The sequence below is a fragment of the Diuraphis noxia genome, unplaced genomic scaffold (genome assembly GCF_037042655.1).
Source record: "Diuraphis noxia isolate RWA-SAM2 unplaced genomic scaffold, SU_Dnox_SAM2 contig0003, whole genome shotgun sequence".
Classification (NCBI taxonomy): domain Eukaryota; kingdom Metazoa; phylum Arthropoda; class Insecta; order Hemiptera; family Aphididae; genus Diuraphis; species Diuraphis noxia.
In genome coordinates, this window is record NW_028301713.1 from 10,296,788 (window position 1) to 10,306,656 (window position 9,869).

Genomic DNA, 9,869 nt, shown 5'->3' on the forward strand with positions numbered 1-9,869 from the left:
CGAGATAAACAGTCAAAGAATTAGTTGTATCTGTTGTATCAAAAACCCTAGAAACAGTTCAGATCATCGACTATACTAAAAAACAAATGAATACGAATGATACGTCTTGTTTTATAGCCTATTATTTTATCCATAGTAATATTATCTATAGATTTATTAAATTTATTCATTAAATTAAAAAATTGAAAAAAAATATTTTAGTAATTAACAAAATTTAATTCAAATTTTTATGAAACGCCCAGCACTCAAACAAATTTCGAAATGAATGACCATATTTTTGAATATTTTTTGCGCTATTTAAGTAGTGTCCTGTGTAGGTGCAAATTTCTATTTGTTTTTCAACGTGAACACTGAAATAGTAGTTCACACTTTATTTGTAAGTATTACAAATACTTTAAAGAATTTTATTATATTTATTAGATATTGAAGGAAAAACATAGGTGTGACGGTGTGAGCGCGTTTGGTGAATGATGAGTTATAACATGATTGTTATTGTATATGAGGTTACTAAATTATGTTGTTTATAACATAATTTAGTAACCTAAATATGTTTATGTTTATAACATAAACGTACATTGTTGTTTAATAAACAGATAACGTTAATATTTTTCAAATTTTCTTACTAGTGTTTACATTACACACGTGTTGTAATACCATAACTATAAAATACCAAACACTTCGATCAAAGTCTGTACACACTTGCTGGAATCACTTAAAATTCCACACCATCTGTCTATGTTCGTTTTGTGTGCTAATATGATTTTGATTACGTCTTGGAAGAACATTCAATAGATTTACTTCGTCTTGAAAATTCTTATGTGGGAATTGTGTTTCCATAATTTTCCTGTAGTCATAAAAAGAGAAAATGGAATAATGTATAAGCGTTAATAACAGATGAAAAATATAATATTTTAGACTTAAAAACTTTATTCATAAAGTATATTTTAGATTCTGAGCGGAGCAATGAATTTATTGATTTTACCATGATGTGTGTTTTTATTTTTATTATTTTTTTTTTTTGTGTCTGTCATCACGTTTTGGGGCAGTAAAAGTGCTTGGATTTTTGACTTCAGTACCTCGTTCGATCAGAAAGTGGATCTAGTTGGTACTTTGGGGGGGGGGGGGTCAAAAGTGAAAAATTCTTAATACTTTTCTAAATAATCGAGAAAAACAAACTAAAAATTAAGGGAAAAACGGGAAATTTTACGCACACTAATTTTTCGACAAAATCGATTTTGGTTTTTGATGTAACTTTAAAACAAATCACCATAGATAGACGACATTTTTACCGAATGTTTTTATAAGTATATTCTATCCACGATGAAATTTTCAAAAAATGTTGGCTTAAGTTGAACTATTCATAGGCATTTGAAATTTTTTATCATTATTAGTTTTTTTTAAATTAATATCGATAAAAATTTATTTGTTGGGCAGAAAAGCTTGAAAATTTAATACAAAGCTCTTAACATATTGTTACAATAGCAGTTGAAAAATAAAATAAATTCATGGTCACAATTTTTTTTTACAAGGATTTAAAGTTTGAATTTTCACAACATACGTAAAAATCACGAAAATTCATGGATTATTTTATGCTAGAAATTCATAAAAAAATGTTCCTTTTATATCTAAGATTTGAAAATTTAATACATAGCTCCTATCATATTTTTACAATAGCAATTGAAAAATAAAAGAAATGCGTAGTCACAATTTTTTTTTACAAGCATTCAAAGTTTGAATTTTGACAACATAGGTAAAAATTACGAAAATCACTAAAACTCGCAAATCATTTCAAACTAGAAATTCATAAAAAATTTTCTTTTTAAATCTAAGATTTGAAAATTTTTAATAATCTATAATGTATCTTAGACAGATAAACCGTCTTCGCTCAGAATCGTTTTTCGTATACAATGATATTATAATATCATTGGATTCAAATTTAATTCCATCCATTACAGTAACCCACTTGTAACCTACTGTACAGCAGAGCGACATCCACGACTTATCCGCCTTTTTTTAAAACTTAAAATTCATGAAAGAATATTGATTATTAAGTATTATTTGAGTTTATTTTTTTTAGTTAAAAATAACTTCAAAAAATTAGTTTATGATAAAAAAAAAATTGTATTAAAAATATATGTTTGTAAGCTTGGTATATTATAATAGCGTGTATATGTTCATAATGCATATATTATTTTAATGTTAATGAAATAACAATTGTATTTTAAAATTGTTCTATTACACCTATTATAACTTTTTTCTCTATTAAAAATTAATCAAAGCATTGAATTCAGAATTAGTTGTTGAATGTAATTTAAAGTTTACAACAATTCGATTATAACTTCTAAATGTACAAAAAATAAAACCCATACAAACGTCCTGGAGATCCTTGATATTTGATCGAATTTGTTGTACATAATATTATGTAGGTGTTTATTAATCTGTTAATATCAACTTCTACTTTTGTTTTAACTTTTAATTTTTTTATTTAATTTAATTTTTCTACAGATTGTCAAATAGTTTTAAGTTTTAATTTTTGTATTTAATGTAAACTTGTTTCGTTTGCTTACACAATGATAATATATTTCAATTGTTATTAAATTAACATTCATCCTCATTTAAGGACGACTATCAGCATTGATAAAGTAATTAGAAAAGTTTATAAGTTTATTTCAAACATATATCGAAAGGCAAGTGTTAGAAACTGTTCTTGTTTGTACATTTACGCCATGAGTTTTAAATTCTAGTTATCTGCGTCATAAACAAATCGTTAGGATGGTGAAAATGGTGGAAAAGTATTGGCCGACATTAAAATACTATGTACACATTTGCTAGAAAATTATTTGAGACCGTAAGTATGTTTATGTATGTTGTATCTCACATCGAAAAAATATCTAGGAATATGGACGATATTGGGATTTATTGAAGACGTCATGTGCTTAACATAATATGAAAACTGTAAAGAAATCAATTTCGTTGGTATTTCAAAGAGACAATGAGCAAATTAACACTCCGTTAAGAAGATTTTTTCGGTAATAGATTTTTGACATTGTCATATAACCACGGTCAGCGCTGGCGATGATACGGAGATCACGAAGTTAGGCCTATAAATAGTAGTTTTATTTCAAATAAAATTTTATACTAGATTCTGTGCCTCTATTATACTATGTAGGTCTATATAATAATATGAAAAAAAGTGGGGACCCATGCAAATAGATTCTGAATGTTCCTTGCCATTACCACTATATATTATACATACAGTGGTGCGTTTTAAGTCCAATAGCATCCGGTCGGTTAGTTTTAATAGTTGGAACCTTACGGACATTAATAATTCATATAGTTTACGCGTGTATTAACGTTGCGAATATTCACTGTATTCTCTTCGTTTGCTTCATTAGACACTTCGCGTACTGTCCTGAACCATATACCATATAAACAACCACATATAACGCTCCGGTAGGTACATTATACATTTATTCAATACCAAACACTCACAAACGATTCAATTACCGATCGTATTTCTGTGATTGATTAATGGTGCAATTAGCGTCGGTCACGCATCCAATATATTGTATACCTAATAATATGTGGTATATATGGCTTTGGTCACAATGGTTACAATAATGATTTGTTTAAATGAGATTATACTATAGTTTGTTACACACGTGTTATAAGTTTAATAGGAATGTCATTTTCATTTTGTACTCTAATAAAGTTTCAACAATTTTTGGGCACTATACAATATAATAATATTATACTGATGGTTAAAATTTAAAATTTTTTTCATTACATTGTTGGATTTACACGCCCCCACACGAGTTTCGGGATAAGACCTTTGTATTATATTTTGCTTCTCTTCGTAATAATTCGTAAATTATGTATGTACGTCAGTCACCACCAACGCACTATCCATTTAATTGCAATAAGGATATTTCTCATCAATAATACATGGAAATAGGCAAATATTTATAACATGTATTATTTATAAATTTATAATAAGAGTATATTATTATGATATGATGTTCTACAAATGTACGCTTTCGAGCTCCGTCGTCACGATACATTTTTTTTTTGAAAATGAGCCACATATTTTTCATATTCTGTGTAATAAAATGGTTTGTATGAAATACGAATGATAGGGTATTGTACTTATGATATTATTACATTTTTCTCGTTACCAGCCTCCCCCCTGAATTGTATAGACATATCGACTAATTAAACACCCCGGGATTTTAAAACTTGGCGATTAAATGTTAATCCAGTTTTTACAGTAGGTATCTTTAAAGTTTCGAGTGGTCAGTTGTTATAATAATAATGAGTGTTTATTTAGCAGTTTTTGTAGGTAATATGTACATAATTAATATTTATTATTACACTGCAACGTATATCACTAAGGATGTTTCCTTGTATTGATAGACGTAAGTCTCTAGAAGAATATAATTAAAATGATTAAATAGATAATATTAATTAATTAAAATAAATGAAAAAGTAATAATAACAAGGTAGGTACCTTGAAGTTGCCTATCTATATATAAATAACAATCGTTAGTTTTTCAGAAGATTTTGTATACAATATAAATGAATAATAAGAGCAAAAATAAAGATAAAATTAAAAATCATATTATGTGCTTTGTGAGTTAACCTAAGGATTTACTTCATTTGTCAATAACCATTTCTTAATTAATAATTTAAAGGTATCAAAGTTTGGATAGTTTTTTTTATAAAAGTGGGTATTTTTTCATAAAGTTTCAACCAAGTTATCATATAGCTATTGTAGTATTTAGTTGTGTTCATTTTTAGGTATATTAACTTTTCAGTTCTCGTGTTATAAGTATTAACGACCGGCTGTATTAAATTTTTTTTGACATGTAATATAGAGTTTTTTTTATAATATAATTGTTTTACCGTTAATATTTGGGCTTCAGAGTATAAATTTTTGGATGAGTAAAGCCTAGGTTTGTGATAGATTATTTTTAAGGAGGTATTTTGTGCTATCTGTAAACAATTTATATGGGTTTGTGCCGCGTTACTCCAAACTACTATACCATATTCTATCAGGGATTGTGTTAAATTATAGTAAGTATTTTTTAGCCAGTGAATATTTAAAAAGTGTTTTGACATATTGTAAAATGTGTATAATTTGTGCAGTTTCATATTAAGCTCCGATATATGAAAGTTCCATCTTAAGTGTTGTAATAGTAATTATTGTCGTTTAACTAAAGTAACATAAGGCCTAATAGAAATTGCTATCTTACAGTGTATAAGTTGAGGTTCTATCCTTCTGGATGGTTTGCAATTAGGTGAGTTTATACGCCACGGTGTATGGTGGAAAATTACAGTGAAATCACCAAAGGAGGCAGTCTACTAGTTTATTGCACGCAAATAGTAGCATAAAAGATAAAACCGAAAAGTCCAATTGGAAAATAAAAGATGAAAATCCTTGTCTCTGCCATCTTCGTCGAACCTACTGAGAATTAAGTCTTTCTTTTAGTTTCTATTCTGCTCTAATGAATTATGTTGTTGGTTATGTACTTAATTATAAATGCTGCAACATTATTATTTTTTTATCTATTACTTGAGTGACTTCGAACAACTTATAATTAGCGTTCGAAATTATTATAAGCATTTTCATATTTATACTACAGAGTGTATGCAGCTTAATATGAGGGTTCGAAATATGGGCGTTTGAAATAAAACTGCTTTCATAAACCAAATTTTATTTTCAATTTGATGAATATTTGAAGGGTTAAGGGATATTTTGTTATTAGACCATTTAATTAGCATTCATATCTATTCATATTATACACTTTTTTTTTCTAAATTAAATGGAACTAACATGCTAATCAACAATTAATTGGAAATTGTTATGGAAGAATTGTTAATATACCTAATCAAAAATAATTTATAATTAAATAATTTAGAAAAATATAATTTTATTGTTATTTTTATTGGTATCAAAGGAAATATATAATTATATATCTGCTACTGTGCTTTATGATTGAAATATTCTTTGGTTGGATTTGATCAATTGTCTTATTACCTATATCAATGTTTATTAATCATTCTTATTGATTTTGTACATATTTTTATTACACAACATACTGAATATTATTTTGAAAGTGGTGCCTAATTTTTAATTATTAACTTACATATTTATCGCCGTTTTAATACATATAATTTCGGCCTCTACCTACTACAATCGTAGTAACGAACTAAAAAAAAAAAATGTTTGATTATTATGGTGTTATGAAATTATGTTATTATTTCTCACTTAAATATGATACATACTCACATATATCAATACACTTTTCGGAATATCTCTTTTAAGGTGTTTTACTGATGAAAAAAATCATTAAATAGATGGTCGTATCTATCTATATTATATATAATATATAAAAATGGATTGTCTGTTATTTATTCATTCCTAGACGGATGTGTCCATCGATTGTGGTGTAGAGATAATAAAATTATTATAAATAAATATCATTCAATTGAATACTTGAATTATCAAACTTTCCTCGATAAAACGAATAAAATTACATATTGATAAACTAAATTGAATATCGTTGAAAGATTATTACTATTAATATATTTTAACTGTTATCTATCCATATGTATAAAAAATATACTGCTAGCATAAACACAGTATTCGAATTTAATACATAGGTAGTTTGAGACATATAAGAAGTAAGATTCTTAACGGGCTACGAAGTGCACGGGTTCAGCAAGTTACATTTTACTATCAGATATATGAAATTATGTATTATTCCAAACTGAATATAAATACATATTTATTAAATTCTTTGATTTACTCCACACTAAATATAAGTTATAAATTGGAATATATGTGGCATACATAATATTATACATAATACCTAATATTATGCTGTGTTTATTATGTTTAGATTTGTGGTAAAATAGTTTATAATATAATTTACATTTTAAACACCAGCTACAGTATTATGAAGGATAATTTCACACTCATCTAGAGTACTAAAATTACTTGAAGTTTAATAAGTGTTGTTCATGATGTTATTCGAGTTGTTCACATTTAGTGGGCTATGTTTACGATTTCTTGAAAACAAGATGAAAAGTTTAGACATTAATATCTTGGAAACTCGGAATCTCGAAAAGGCCTTATGGCCTTATTGTGTTGTTTTAAATGAGGTAGTTTCGTGTTTATTTGTTCATTTTATAATAAGCTATAACTTTGTAACTTTGTAATTTTTATCGTTATTTATAAATCCTAGTTTTATAGATAAAAAAAAATGCTAATACGATTTTTACAACATTATAATGTAAATCATGTAAATTTATAGGTATGTGTTATTGAATAGTAATAAAACATATAGTAATAAAACAATTTACTTCCCAATAGATTGGTTTAAGTAGTAAGAAAAAAGGTAGATATATTTGAATAATTAAATTAATATGATCAATATAAGTTATATTATGTTGATTACTACCAGTCTAAATTTAAAAAAAATTAGAAGTTGATTTAAATGTTTAAGCATATTCATTATAAAAATTGTTTTATTGCATAAGGCATTTATTATCGTTTTTTAATCCCACACGTTTATTAATTTTATACTTAATTGATTTCAATAATCAATGAAAAAGTTTTCAAATATTTTGTTTGATTATAATTTAATTGGAGATTAATGATCAGCATTTGAAGTTTCTATATGTGTCAGTGAAAAGATAAAGCTATTGATCTGATAAGTTTCAAACTTTGTTGACGATGAATAACGATAGGGATTTATTCTTAGATTCTTAGCATTGAGCTTTATCAACATCATCATTCTAAGTTTAAGTTTTATTTTGACAACAATATTGCTTTTAAATTTTGAATTATAGACAATGTCATACAATTAATATGAATTATTAAATATTTATTATTTAATATATGTTGTGAATACATGCCGTGTTTTAATAAGTTCAGTGGCATGCATTAAGTAGTTAAAGTGTAATTAGTGTAAACATAAAATATATTCTTTGAATACATATTATATTCATTTTTCGTATAACTTTTTTTTTTATTTAAGAAATAACCCTCGGCAACTTGGTCATTGGGATAAGATACATGCTCAATAACATTAAATACCTACTCTTTGTTTTTACTAAAAATTAACTGTAGGAGATAACAAATATAAAAAAAATATCTTTTGCGTGATTAGAAACAGTCTTATTGCTGAATTTATTCATATAGTGCTGATAAAATATAGGTATGTTTTGTTAAAACAAAAAATCGGTTTCTTTACTTATTCTTTTAGTTTAATAAATAGATGCATAATTTTTATATTTAATTTAATGATATATAGTTTCTAGTTATAGTTATTAAGACCTCTTTGTTTAAGCACTCCTATTGTTATTTATAAGTTATATCATTTGGTATAGTATGTAGGTAAATTATAACGATATAATTTAAAATTTTTGATTTTTAATTAGGTACTCAATTTAATGAATTTGTATCGTTCAAAATACCAAATTTTATTCATCACATACCTATTTTTTTAAATATGTATTTATTATACTTTAGTAAGTTTTAAATTTTAACTGTGTTTCAATATTCGTTTTGTAAAAAAAAAAAGATGACTGAAAATCATTTTATCAATTCTTTGCTATAATTTTGAATTAAACGTTTCAAGCAATTTATTCGATTTCAATGATAGTTTTATTAAGTATTTCTCATATGTGATTGTTGACAGTATATTAATGATTTAAATAACATTTTATTTGTGTATTAAATATAATTTGAATTCGTCCATTGCACATTATTGATCGATTGATTAAAAAAAACAACAAAGGTACGAGTTTATGTTTTTTCACTAAATGAAAAAAAAAACTATTTCCTATAAATCTGAATACTTTTTTGCTCGTTTACCTTCGTAATAAATAAATGTTATTTCTGAAAATCTACTGGACAAAAAAGATTATTCATTGTGTGCATCACTCGGGAAAATTGAACTCGGTTTTATTAAGTTTTTCATGGCACAATATTCAAATAATATGGTTCTAGGACTTTATGTGATTACAAACATTTAAAATGGATCCATAAAGTTAACTATGTGGAGTCAGTATTTATATTTCATTCAATTTAATAGATAGGTACTATATCTTCGAATACATCCTTTTTTTTTTTTTTTTTATTAGAAAATTTACAATCTGTATTACATGACACAATAAGCAAAATAGATAACTGATATAACACTATATACATTATAAAAATACATATGAGGCACATGATGAAGGAAATCATCCAGCGATGGTACCCTTTAGTAATTTATTTTTTGTTCATTAATTTAATAGGTCACGGCACCAATTTCTTTTCAGTCGGCGTGGTGGGTTGTCAGGAAGAGTACGTGATGCTAGGTGAGTGACTAAAGGATTGGGATGGTGTTGCAGTTTGGAGTGAAATCTGTTATAGTATAATTTAGCTAGTTGGTCAACTGTTGGAATTCTTAAATCATTGTGTAGGGTTTCATTTGTTACATACCATGGGGCCGAGGCTATTAGCCGGAGAGTGTCGAATACATCCTATATTTTATGAAATTAACTATAGTATATGGTATTGTACTGTACTATAATGCTACTTATTAATTATTATTAACAATAAGTATTATTATTTAATTATTATATTAAAAACATTATTCTTTTATTTGTGGTGCGCTTGATTATAAATTACAATAGTATGGTTTTGTATGACGTTTTATAATTTCATAAAATAAATTTGTCCGTTGGCTAAAATATGAATCAAAAATGATATACTGTAAAATTAAGTTCTACATTATTTAAATACATTAAACAATATTAGTTTTGTTCGTAAATAGATTGTGGACCGTAGTATTCACGGTGTTTACCCCATTTTTCGT